This window comes from Pleuronectes platessa, chromosome 2, assembly GCF_947347685.1.
Source record: "Pleuronectes platessa chromosome 2, fPlePla1.1, whole genome shotgun sequence".
Classification (NCBI taxonomy): Eukaryota; Metazoa; Chordata; class Actinopteri; order Pleuronectiformes; family Pleuronectidae; genus Pleuronectes; species Pleuronectes platessa.
In genome coordinates this window covers 4,471,469-4,485,805 of record NC_070627.1, presented here as the reverse complement: position 1 = coordinate 4,485,805, position 14,337 = coordinate 4,471,469, and the positions used below count along the sequence as shown (strand labels likewise).

General features: G+C 42.0%; 1 protein-coding gene across 9 annotated transcripts in view; it reads right to left on the bottom strand.

Annotated features, from left to right (window-relative positions):
• LOC128447914 (plasma membrane calcium-transporting ATPase 1) overlaps positions 1–14,337 on the bottom strand; it is a 70,504-nt gene that overhangs the window by 42,590 nt on the left and 13,577 nt on the right. The window contains exons 1-2 of one of the 9 annotated variants that reach the window (XM_053430385.1): positions 5,614–6,197; positions 5,041–5,152 (exon numbers count right to left, since the gene is read on the bottom strand). The exons of 3 other annotated variants lie outside the window; for them this stretch is intronic. The gene's annotated coding sequence lies outside the window, so the exon portion shown is untranslated. 5 more of the 9 variants (XM_053430403.1, XM_053430367.1, XM_053430412.1 and 2 more) reach the window with 5 other exon arrangements.

Below are 14,337 nucleotides of genomic sequence, written 5' to 3'. Positions count from 1 at the left end.
TTCATCACATACAGAAAGCGGGTTGTCGATGTGTGAGGAATAACAAGATGTGATGTCGGAGTGTCCTTAAATTCCTCCTTGCTCACATGCTTTATGCATTGTACAGTGTCTGCTGGATACTTAGTAATGAAAAAGCAGTAACATGAGACCGGTCTGGATTTTATTATTATTATTATTTTACCTGTTTTGCCCCGGTTATATTGCATAATGAAAAAATGTGATTTTCATTAATCAGAAGTGAGAAGTTCCCTTGTTTCAGGTGTTCCATACTCGATTAGCTAATCAGCTTCTTTTCTTGTAATTTCTTAAGCGAGAAATTGTGCTGTATCTAAATCAGATATAAAAATAACATTCGTGGAATTTGTCTCTGTCAAACTTGTGCTGTAGTTTCATGTTTTAGGAAAGTTTCTGAAAGCAACCGTTAAAGATTTTATACCATTTCCGACATTACTTATTCAATTTTTCCCCAGAAATGTTTTAACCTCCAGCCTTTATCTTCTGTTTCACGGAGTCTTTTTGATGTTTTTTAATCTTCCTCACATCAGTGATCTAGCCTTACGTGTGTGTGTGTGTGTGTGTGTGTGTGTGTGTGTGTGTGTGATCTTTAGACAGAGCAGGACAGATGCCGTCTCACTGTCCACTAATTATCCGTCTGTGCACTGACCAGAAGACGAGTCATTAGTTCAATAAAACAACAGAGGAATGAAATGAATTTATCTGCCTGCAGACCTCATCTCACTCATGTGTGTTGCTGCTGTTTATTACACAAATAGTTGGTGATGTCATAATGATGGAACAAGTTAATTTCAGATAATGAGATTAGTTAATTACACAGCCTATAAACAGAGAAAATTAACAACTAGTTCATTAGGACCGGCCGAAATGTCTACATTAAAATATTCAGATTAACTTTGAAGTTACAAAATCAGTTGTGATCATTCATGGAGATAGTTAATACTTAAAAGTACTCGAGAATATTTAGTGTACAGAGATCTATTAACAGAAATTTAATTTGTTCATGTCATGTGCAGTTTTCTGGCTTCTCTTTAAACTATGATTTTTTTTTTGTCTTACCTAACTGTCACTATACGGCGACCATCACAATATGAATAACAAAGCAGTGGTCGTTTGTGTCCTTGTCAAAAAAACACAAGTTAATGTGGTCTCCATTATTCATGAGCTTGTTAGTCTTTACTCTGATAGGACAAAGAAGTGGTAATAAATTGAGCCAAAATGTGACTAGAAGGAGAAAGTGACCATTAGTGTGTGTGTTAGTCAGAGCAGGGAGAGAACACATGTGAAACCAGGAGAGACACACAACCGACTAGAGAAGTCCCATTTTACCAGTCCTACTAAACAACACATTCTGAGTAAAACAACACAACTAATTTCCATTACCGTGATTATCTCTATTTTCAGAAGACACATTGCTTCTGCCGTTAGCCACAGCCGAGCGCCTTCTTCTACCAGTCAAACCAGGACACAGCAGAGGAGCAGGCCTCAGGTCTGTCTAACTCTAGATCTACTTGTACCAACTAGTGGACCCGCTGAGGTGCGGCTGGTTCATCGGGGCTGGACTCGTACGTTTACTGAAGAAAGAACAAGCAAGTGAAAAGTGCAATGTTCCTTTTATCAAATCAAGAAAACTGAAATGTTAAGAATAAAGCGTGTAGTGTTCGACAATGTGCTGGAGTTCTGGGCTCGGCGAATCACACTCAAATCAAATTGGTATAGATCTCAATTCAGAAACTGCTTGCCTTTTAGCGGCCTTCAGCCTCAACCTGCTTCTGTTAATTGTGTTTGTTTGCCGACTCCAACAAAGCTTCAATATGCAGCTCACAGTTCAACTCGTTAGCTTTGATTGAATCCACAGCGATCACAGTTTAAAAGTCAGATTGTGTTATTACAGGAGAGTTGTACGACGGTGATAATACCGTTTACTGTGATGTGTGTGGCCACAATAACCGAAGAGGGATCATTTGATTCATGCACATCTTCACTATGAGCTGTGGGAGAGCGAGAGAAAAACACACAATCGAGTGATGCTCATCGAGCGTAGTTTCACACTCTCACACACACACAAAGACACACACACACACCTTTATCATCATTCAACTACAGCACCACACCCATTTCAGTCCAAAGGTAGGCATTCCTTTTTTATACCTTAACGACACACCTGCTGACACACACATTCACACAGACACAAAGAGATAATACACACATTTGCCTCTCCTTGCTTGTCATGTGACTAAGTGTGTGTGTGTGTGGCTGTTATCCTTTAACAAGCGAGTGTTTGATTAACGTGGACTAATGACACACACAGATAATGGACACACTCCACCAGCTTTACCACACAGTCATTTAGCGCTTTGTTCAAAGTGTAGCATTAGATTTCTATACAGAGACATTAACACAGGGTGTGTGTGTGTTTTAAATGTGTGAGTTTCGTGTACTGAAAATACTGCCTCCCATTTTAAATGGTTTTATTTGAGACCATTTTCACTCCTGTCAGATTCAACCTGAGACCTAATGATTCAGACACGTGTTGGTCAGTGCAGAGTTTTGTTCACGTGGGCATTGTGTTAACAGTGTTGCGTTAATAGCAATTACAGTTTCATGCTTGGGCAACATAGGGATTCGTGCTAGCATGCCGTGCTAGCTGTCAGTGCAATGCTAAAGAGAAGTGCACAGGAAGCAGATGAACAGGGAAGAGCCTGGAGCAGCTCCTCCCTCCTCGCTCACATGAACGTGATGGTTGATTTCTTGATAGACCACAGAAAGTTGATTGGTTGTCTGAGCAGGTTTTGATCAGCTGGTGCCTCCGTTGCAGCATGAAAATCCGTTTTTTGTTCAACCATCAATTGCAAGAGAACCACAATGAGGTTTGGCAATGCAGTGATTCAGTTAACACCCCCCCCCCCCCCCCCCCCCAAGACACAAGTCTTACGTAAAGTCGATGTGATGTTAATGAGCTGCATCCCCCCCACACAGACTCCTCAAGCTGCCGTCAACAGTTCCATCACTAATACTCATAATGTAATAGATTACATATAACCAGAACAGAAATACACTGTTCATAAATCTCGACAACAGCTGAGGACCATAAGACGAAAAACACTGATCTCATCTAAACTGCAGCACAAAGAGAAACACTTATTTTTATTTACATGTTGTCTCCTCGAAACCAACCCTGACAAACATCTGACTTATTCATTCTCAATATATAATCGTGAAATACCAGATGGGAATTAACAACATATCCCCATTCCGTTAATAGGAAACTCAATCAGTTGTAATTACGTTTCCTACAAAGCATATTCGCTGCTCCAATTAAGTTCTATAGAAATTGAATTTCTCAGAAACAGGTTTGTAAGGGATGAGCTGAAACAAACAGTCATTAAAACACTCGTTATTTTACAAATTAACCTTTTAATAAATTAAATTCTCAATGAAAAGACAAATCAACATGATCACTTTTGAGTTTTAAAGGAGACTCATGTTGTTTTTCTATCCTCTAGTGTTTTAAATAGGTGTTTTGTGTTTGTAAAGTTTGGCAAAAGTTAAAAAGCCCAAATCCTCAACAGAAAACACTGAAACTGCTGAAACACTGTGGCCATGGTGCCCTGGTGTGTGCATGTGTGTAGCTTGTTATGAAACCCTCAGTGACTGCTCGACAGGAAGTGACGTCAGGACATTAAAACGTCTCTATATATAGACGATCAATGTAGCCATTGTGTGTGTGTGTGTGTGTGTGTGTGTGTGTGTGTGTGTGTGTGTGTGTGTGTGTGTGTGTGTGCGAGAGACCCTGTGTCTGTTCTTTATCCATCTTATCTGTTTGTTATTGACCCGAGATGAAATTAGGCTGCAGCCTCCATGTAGCCAACCACTCAGCTTATGAGTGTGTGTGTGTGTGTGTGTGTGTGTGTGTGTGTGTGTGTGAGATGCAATAAGCCTGCGTGTGTCTTTGTTCCAGTGTATTGTGTTTTAAAACATTTGTCTTAATAACAGAACATACAAGCATCCTGTCTTGCGCTGTGTTAATATCAAGTGGGATTAATAGCGGCGCTGGAAGGATTCTCATGTTCACAACTTGTGAGTGTTCATTGTCATCAGGCGACTGCAGAGTTGTGTGGCTGCAAATTGGGGTTGTGCGTGATATTGGATTTTTCCATCCATATTCTCTGAGATGTGTTTGCACTGCGGGGGCCAGTGGAAAAGGTTTGTCTTTTGTTTTAGCGGTTTCAATCTGGAAGGAGAACTTGTTGAACAAACACCTGAAAACATAAACACGAAGGCACATCTTCTCGCATGTAAACAAATTTCAGAAGGAATCAGTCTCAGTGTGTTTTTGGCAGAGGGCACCGCGCGCCTGTCAGGATCACATTAGCTCAAACTAAACAAACCCAAGAATCAGAATGACTCACACTGACCATCATCACATCCATCATGTTCCAATTATTACTAAGTCAGATGTGCATTAATACTGCAGACTGAGTTCATTCTTTACACATAAAACAATTCATTAAATCATTTTGAATTAGCATTTTGATTTGTTATACTGCCAATTTAGAATATTGATTAAATATCCAGCCATCAAAACTCCAGGGTTAACTTGCCATTATAAGACTTGAGCCCCTTTTCCACTGGTCAAAAAACCACTAACACCCACTAACATCTGGTGTTTGTCTCGAATGTGAATGGCTATGATCAGCATTCACTCCGGGGTCAAATTGCTGAGACACGTGTTTTTATCAAAAGCAGCAGAGTGTTCTTCTTCTGTTTTTTTTGGCAGTCTAGACGCCAATGTTGCACCTTTTCCACCATGACGTTACGATGAGCATTGAGCCTCCGGTCGCTAACATTTGAGTACTTATTGTTTATAAAATCATGGGAACAAGTTGAAACTGCTAAGATGCAAAACTGGATTGTCTGCTCAGTTTCAGACGTGGACCAACTCCTCTAATGGCGACAGTCCACCGAGCTAATCCCATCTGTTTTACTTAAGTTTACCCACATTTTAAAAACCTTTGTTTATACCTGCTAGTTCTGGTGAAAACGAAATATTACCACAGCTACCGAGCATCTTTCTGTGCAGCATCTGAGTCAAGTGAAATCAAAATGGTCTTGAGGTCTCAGTAGAGAGAGGAAACTATTGACAGAAATGAGAAACAACATTTTAGCGTTTTAAGTCTGTCCATGGTGAGTATTTTAGAATTGATCAGCCCTTTAAAAAGGTATCTGAAGGCTTTATGTTAAATTTTTTTTTTTTTTTTAAATGCTCTAAAGGAGAAAACACATTTGAATTAAGTTCTTAGTATCTTCCAACATCTTTGCAGCAGAAATAAACCAATGAGAAAATCTATCAAACAGCTCACGGCTCTCACAGCGGCTGAGATTAAAATGACTTCAGTTTGGAAAAATATCAAGTGTGAGGGGAAAAAAAAGATTTCCTGAAAGAGGAATGAACTTGGTACAGTTTTCAGTCAACTGGTGTGTGACAGTATTACCGAACATGGAGAAGTCATTTTTTACCTTTATCAGCAAACTCGTTTCTAAAACAGTCACGTTTCTATTTCTGACTGTGACACACACACACACACTCACACTCACACAGAGAGAGAGAGAGAGAATTAGTTTCGGGTATTCTCTCTTTTCATTATCCTCCATCCAACCGTCCCTCTGCTCTGCTGCTGTTACCCTCCCTCCTCTTCTGCCTCGCTCTGCCTCTGCAGACACACCTGCTCTGCATACTAAAGCAGGAGCCTGCACCACCCTCCTCCAAAGACACACACTCATGCTGCTGGCCACACCCTCCACACAGAGAGGAACTTTTTTTCATGTTGCACCCAGCAACAGATCTCTCTCTCTCTCGCGCTATCATACATGCAAACACACATTCACACACACCACTGAATTATGTCAGAGACATTTTCACATGCAGGGCACGTCAAACAGCAGCCGACAACAAGACCTCTGTGTTTGGTCTAGACGACATTTTGTGTGTGTGTTTGTGTGTGTGTGTGTGTGTGCTGGTGTGTGTGAGGAGAACGAGTGTCGCAGAATGCCAGACGGAGCAACAAGAAATCGAGAGAGGAAAAGAGTGAGGCCAGGAATGCAGGAGGTCACACCCATATCTGCAGTCATGTGACCAGAGTGGAAAAAAGGAAATCCCCACACTGCAGAGAGACGAGGCAGAGGTCTGGACCCACTGTGCAGCATCAAACACACACACACACACACTCACACACTAGAGTAAACCAGGAATCATCTCCGGGACGTTTATGCACACACAAGCGCACATGCATGACACATACACACATGCACACACACACACACACACATCTGTTTGTCTCAGCTCAGTGTTTGTTAATGATGCTCCGGGATGATGAAACAGGACGGACAATTACTGAGGATCATCTTACAATTCTGCACACAAGCCTAGCAGACACACTCACACATGCACAAACACACACACAGAAACACAAAGTACTTGGTGTATGACTCATCAACAGGAAACAGTCCAGGTTCAGACTCGCTATTTGTTTTTTAATGTCTCTTCATTTACTCGGATCTTCTCTCTTCAAGGTCTCATATAGTACATAGGGTTGATTTTTCTTCTTCGTCTATAAAGCAGTTCTGTGCCTTGTGAATACTGTTGATTTATTAAAAGCTCAATCCACACAGAAATCCACACAGCCCGTGTCAGAGACTGTTTTTAAAAACCATCTGTTGGGAATTCTGTCGTTGTGACGTCACCATGAAACAATCTCTGAACTGCCAGCAGCTAAAAAACACTACGTCACCGCAGCTCACTGCCGTCCAATAGCAACCATAACAGTCAGTTTGACTTAGGAGGAATATCACTGAAGCACTTTAACTTCGCCAAAAAATCCTCGGACAAAACTGCAGTTATCTTTTACGGGAAATCCATTTTTCACTGCAAGTAGTAAGTGATTTCTAGCAGTGTAGCATTAGCAGGAGCTAGCTCAAATGTCGGCAATTTGAAAGTTCACGCTGGAAAGTCTCACAAGGAAATCCGCGATGTGTACACAAGACTTCAGTTTCAAGGGGGTGGAACTTGTGTTGCCAATAACAATGCGGGCAATCTAATAAAGCATTTGAGAATTCTCTGTTTGTACTGTTTTTTTCAAAAAGGGTTTAAACTGAACCTGGCCATACAACAACTGAACTGGCCTCGGATCAGTACACCACGTTGGTATTTACGCAAAGTCCAGGTATGTGAATATTTATGTATGTGAAGATTTATTTAAGAAAGCAAGTCTTCCACACTGTTTACCTTTAAATACTGATGTGTGACTGAAGGACGGAGACAGAGTGGACAGAGAAACACAAAATAGACCCACGGTTATATAATATATAGAAAGAAAAGGTGAATGTAAAACATGACCCTTAAAGCTATGTGACAACACACACACTCACACACTCACACACTCACACACTCCTTTGTACCGTGCAACCAGCTCATTCCTGGGATTCCTGACTGACTGGCTGGATGAGTTTACAGAAGCTGACTGAGGCCCCACAGTGTATTGTACGCCCAAAGTGTGGGGTGTGAGGGATGTGTGGGTGTGTGTGTCTGTGTGTGTGTGTGTGTGTGTGTGTGTGTCACCAGCTCACACTACGTGGCCCGCCCTCTTTGGACCAGTTATTCACAACAGTGTCACTGAGCTACCAAGTGTTTGTTCACGCCATTGGTCGAATTGTGGTCCAGTAGTGTCATGAACATGAATGAAGAGGACAGAGATCAGCCGGAGCTGAATGAACACGGGCATTTCACCAACTCCGACCTGGAGCCAAAATGGAAGCTATAGAAACCCCCCCCTCTGTGTAAGTGCCTGATGACAATGAAGCCCTGTCACAAGATGAAGTAAGTGGGCACCGTGACAGCAGAGAGACAACGAGGTGATCAGAGAGTCACCGCTGATACACTCTGGACGGCAGCAGCTCACAGGGGAGTTGTCCTTTGTGTCCTTTACATCATGTTCTAGACCAAACCAGGAAGAAGAAGATGGATCTGAACCGAACAAAGCAGCCACATCTGGAGAGCGTCCAGAGATGCAATAATCCTGTTTGAAGCTGAGCCTGTTCATCACTGCAGGGGCCCAATCCACACTGATCATAACCCAAACACACTGGGAACGAGCGGCTGCAGCCTGTCTCTGTGTGTGTGTGTGTGTTGGTGAGTGTTTGTGTGTGGACACTGGTCAGTCCCCAGGTGAGCGTGTGCACAAGCAACAGCCTCCATTGTCGCAGCACATGAAGGGAAAGAGGCTGCAAATGCAAAACCACTGAAGACTTAGAGCCATGTCGCTTTAATGTTGATGCTTTCCATGAAACTGTATCGTCCATGTGGGACAAACACACGTATGGATGTTATTGATAAAACACACTGACAGAAAAGTCTTTCAACCACATCTCATGGCCTTCATCAGCGGGGGGGACTTTGCTCAGCTGCCATGGTGATACTTCAAATGAGAACAAATGGCTGTTAGTCTAAGACATAACCATAAGTCTTTACTTTGTCACATGATAACAACTAACTAGTAGTAAACCTTTTGGATTTCTGAGAGAATAAATTATGTCCGATACCAATATATTGGTATATAATATTTAAAAGGCTTGTAAATAGGCTTGACATTTCAGGGTTAGTAACTTTATTATTAACTATACATAAAAAAAAACACATATCTTTACAAAAATATTTTGCATATTGGCTCATATTTGCAAAAATAAGTAATACAGCTATGTCCTTTCAGCAGATTTTTATCGATTAATCAATAAATCTAAACCATCTCTTTGGCTGTTGAGCAAACTCCAACCACTGATTAACCACAAGATGTGTCTGAAAGCTCAATGACACGGCTCCTGGAGTACAGACTAAAAAATGTCCTCAGAATGTAGGTTACAGACGTGTCAGTCGCTGCACACAGACTCAACAGGAAAAAACTGTTGTTGAATGTAAAATGTCATCTCCAGCTCAAATGATATGTAGGTTGGGTGCTTGGTTTTTAATAAGCATATGTTGTGAGGAGCAGCGTCATCGGGCGTCAGGCGTCTCCTGCTCTGCCCTCACTAACAGGCCCGTGTTTACTGTAAACACAACTGAACTCTGCAGCGACGCACACAACGGCTTCTCGATGCCTGGGAACATTAGATCCAATCACTGCAGCACATCTCCCCGTTTTGAAAAGGTCGAGGGTATTGTTCTGTGAATGCGGGCAAAATGATGAGTGTGCTGGAGTTGATGTAGTCGTCCGCGTGTACGTTTCTGCTCGTTAATGTGTGTTTGTGTTCATCTCCGACAGTAAACACTGCTGGAGGGAGGGGAGACACTGGTGCATGATGTGGACAACAGAATATGGACAGGTGGTTTCTGTCACACTATGTCCAAGTGGTCTTTTCTCCAGTAAGTTTGTTTTTACTAAGTTATTCGATTCAGGTGAAATGTCACGACAGACGACAGATTGTGCGAGTTACTGGACTTTGACTCCAAATTACGTGAAAAGCTCAAAATGGCCGCACCCGTATCCAAGATATGTTTTGGCAAAATGTTTGTCCAACAGGAAGAAGCGGAGATGTGTCATCTAACTTTATTTACAATCTATGTTTCTCCCATACGTTGTTTTCACAGCAGAAGTTTATTAAAATGTATTTATTTTTGTAGTAGTAGTAGCTGGTATTCTGACATCATACGTTTTGGGCCATGGTCTCATTTATTCCGTCCGCCCTCCTCCTCCTCGCCCTCCTCCTCCTCGCCCTCCTCCTCCTCCTCCTCCTCCTAATGATCTAAAATAGAGGTTGACAAAGTGTTCTCTACAGCTCTGTATCTCCACACAACCATTAAGCATTCTGTATTTGATAAGTCACGCCTTGTTTTCAGCCGTCCAATCATATTAAGGGCCATGTTTCACTGAGATAAAGGTCACATTACAGAAGATAAAGAAACTTTAACTGCCATTTCACTACTACCTGAAGACTGCACTATAAAATAATACAATATATTAAACAATAGATTGCTTCCAACTATCATCAGTTTGTGTTTTAATCTCTCTTGTTACAACACACAGGTTCACAGTGCACCAGTGTGGAAGAGCTAGCCTGGCCTGTGTGCATGAGCCAGTCAGTGTCCTGATCTCAGCTACTGTACGTGATGAAGAGGAACACAAACTGTGAGCCAGGACAACATCACACGTTGGACCTTAAGGCCAGCTCATGGGTTCAGCTTGGCCTCGGATGGACGCTGGCGGCCTTCTATTGATAATACAATGACTGACCTCCTGACAGAGGGAACAATCACTTCCTTTCTGTTGTATTTGAATGAACCAACAAAAGGTAAAAAAGAAAAACGAAAGGAGAACAGTATTTGGCACATCTGCAGACAGTTTGCTCACAGTGAGGACAGTTTGTAGACAACAACAACAACATGTAGCAGAATGGGAGCAAATCTATGCATTTTAGTTCCAAACCTGGTGGAAAACCTGAAACCCGATGAGTGAAGGAACTAAAAACCATGGACATTAGCGTAGTTCAACCTGTCCTTTACACTCTGTAACTATTTAACATGAAATTATACATATTTTTCACTTTCACTTATTCCCATTCTGACCGGTGTGTTCTTTGAAGGGGATCTCTTTTGAAGTGCGTTAGCATCTGTGCGATAAAGATCCTCTTAATTAGCTCCGACAGCTAACGAGCTCCATGGAGCTGGGAGGGAGGGCCCACCTGCCTTTGATATGGCCCAGGTGACAGCACCTGCAGCTGGGGTAGGAGGCAGCCGACCTCCCCTGGGCTGGATACCAGCAGGTGGAGCCTCAAATCGAAAACTCTCTACGGCTTCGATCAAAGAGGTTTGGACTGATCATCACTTCTTACTGAAAATCTTGAGGAGAGAGCCAGCACTGTTACTCTGCGTTAGCTAAACTAGTCAGTAACATTAGCAGTGAACTAAGGTACTGGCCAATTTCACCTCTTTTCTATGAATAATCACGTCATTTGAGAACTGAACGATGGCTGGATTCAACCAGGTTCTTCCTGTTTTTGTGTAATCACTCTCACAATCTGCGATCACTGACCTCAATATTCATTTTTCAGAGCAAAATAAACATTTTCTATATTTGGTTGACACATTTTTCCGACCTACAACAAGCCGCCTGACTATTCAAACCTACCTGACACACCTACTGGACTCGAAATGTGTTGTAAAGATGTGTTATGGCTTTGCTCCAAAGGTCACAATATACATGGAAACATAATACGTCATAAAGTGTCCAAGTTCCCTAAATTATATGACAGCAGTTTCCATGAATATTGAGACCTCAATAGGAATGTGACACAATATCAGCTTTTCAAAAAGTTGCAGCCATATTTATGACCCTTCTTTTGACCAAAAAGCTACTTTAATTGGGAGTTACTGTAGTAGAACTAGCAGGTAACATTATTCTAGTCACCTGACGTTACATCAAACATCAAATAAAATGCACCGACACCTGAATGTGATCATTATAAATTGTGCGACCTGACAAAAGCCTGTTTCTATAAAAATGTGCCTGAAATGACTTTACATTAGAACATCAGAGAAACTAGTTTTTCCTACACAATGCAGACTCATGTGACAGAAAGCCGAGGCATGTCAGTGAGACTTGGAGAGCGTCTCAAACATGTTAGATAACAGCGGCTGTCTGCAACTCGTCGATAAGCAGGACGCACCAAGTGGGACACAGCAGCATTTCTCTCATGATAAATGAAGAAGAAGAAGAAGAAGAAGAAGAAGAAGAAGAAGAAAATGCTATAAAAAAATAAGACAGCACGGGGCTGGAAATAAACCTGACAAGACAACGCAGAGAGACAATAGGAACCTCAGGACCTGCACCTTCCTCTTGACATCAGGGGTTTCATGGCTCAGCGTGCCTCAGATATCCCAGAGCTCAGGGTCGGTCGCGTGTAACGGTTTGTAAAGTGCAGGACACAGTGTGAACACACATCTAGACGTCCATGTTATATTTTACCATGTGTCTAAACATCGGTGTTACCACGCTGGAAACATGTCAGGTCACCTCGGACGCTGAGACGCAGTTTGTGACATTTCACTTTTAACAGATACCAGGCGTCACCGAGAGGTTTCGTTTGGAACCGATTCATATTCACTCCCAATACTACGACTGCAATGCAAAGATAAACTCTGAACACATTTTATATCTGCACCAAAATCTTAAGGCCTCTTTCCTGACGCATATGACAACCCTTGCAGCAGGTTGTGGTTATCCAATCTGATGTTTTTGTGCAAAGCTGCCAACTCACAAACCGACTGACAAACTAATAAACAACAAACCAGGTCATAGACATAACCAAATCTACTAATCATGAATCATTTAATTGAATTACCTTCAACGTACAACCTCAGTGTTTCTGGTCAACATGAAGGAAACAGGTTGATTACAACACAGTTTCTTTCTGAACAGTAGCTTGTGTTTTAACCAGGACACACAGCGCCTGAATGAATATGGAAATGATCCCGTCTGACTCATTAAGCTGCTTTACATATAAAGTTGGCAGCGCAGTTCATAAACAGCCGTCGGAGGCACTTTATCTCAATAACTGGAATCTTTAAAAGGGCAACTTAACAAGTCTTCTCAGTCTGAGCACACCTCCTGCAGCATATTCGAGGACCAGAGGCTCCCAGTCCTACTGATACTGGGAGCAATGAGCAGGTTCCCGTTCCACTGTTGCAGCAGCTCAGATTTAAAGTCGCTGTGTGTTTTTGCTGCTTATCAGGAGGAAGTGTTGAGCTGTTGGAACATCAATCAGTTTGTTTCCTTCCTCCTTTGCTTAGTTTCATGGTCTACCAGCTGCCGTGACTCCTGCTTTCAGAAGCAGCTTCTTAATTTGTCATTTATTACACAGCTGAGTGACCGCAGCAGATTAGCGCTCCTCTTCACTAAACCTAATTGACAAAAAGCGTCTCCTCGTGTCTGCTGTGCTGAGGGAACAGTTATTGTCTGTGTGTGTGTGTGTGTGTCTGTTTGTTTGTGTGATGGTCACCACTGAGTTTGTACTTTGTCATCGTGGATTGTTCTGGTGTTGATAGACAAGCAGCCATGTTGCATGAACAACTGAAAACAACAACTTAACGTCAGTCTTATGAAATCAGCTTCTAATATAAGGGGCTTCCCACATTGTATCATGTCCAGTGGTGTAGTGGAGCCAATAGAAGTGGGTATTCTTTTTTTCAGCCTCTCCAGCAAAGGATATGAACAGTGTGATAAACAGTACCATGTAAGACTACTCCTGCATATTTAGTTCACCTACAAATGGACAAATTCTGACTTAATTTCTGATGCAGATGCAAAAAAAAAGTCCCCTTAAGGCCTTCTTGAGATATCCTGTCCTCTAACATGGGACAGATGGACGGACAACCCAACAACATGAGGCCTCTGGCATAATAAAAGCTAAAACTTTTCCAGTAACATTAAAAATAAATAGTTGGATCCTTAGGAGATATATAAGATTGATTGTAAAGTGTTGCAAGAAAAATCGACTTGTAGAGAGATGTCTGGAAAAACTTGTCCACCTCTGCAGACCTATTTCCTGCAGGAATCACTGCAGTGAGTCATATTTCATTATATATTGATTTAGATGTCATGTCAGGCGTCTATATAAATATGTAAAGAAACACATTTTCTCTTCCCTGGTGGCTGAAAAGCAGCGGCTGTATACACCGTGTTTCAGAAGAGGCCGCAGGGTGCACGGAGAAGAGCACGAGTTGGAAAAGGTCAAAACAACAGGAGAAAGAACTTTATTGTGAGACCATCACAGTGATCTTCCATTTCCTCACCGAGGGAGAAATCTAGTTTTACCTCAGAGGAGACGGATCAACAGAGGAGCGGTTCTCTGCTGAAGGACACACGAGGCGATTGTGAGTTTAATTGATCATAGAAAATGAGTCGTGCTACAAAACAGCCGAGAATGAAACATCTTCACAACTCAGACTCAAAACAGGAAACTTAAATCTGACCATTTCAGAGGTTTGACGAGGTTGTTATCGTCAAAGGCAGATGTTCAAATCTAAACTCATCAACTACACATGATGTTTCTCTGTGAGCTTTCTGTTTTCACTTTTGAATAATGATGGAAAACACTTCACCGCTTCCTCCCACTAACCACTAATGAAGTTAAGAGATCTTGGATACGGCTGCCGCCATCTTGCACTGGTGGTGTCATGTGGAGCCAAAGAGCATCGACCAGTCATGACTCAGCCTCACCAAACGGCTTTCACTTGATTGTATAATGCTTTTACTTATGTTGCTTTTATACTTT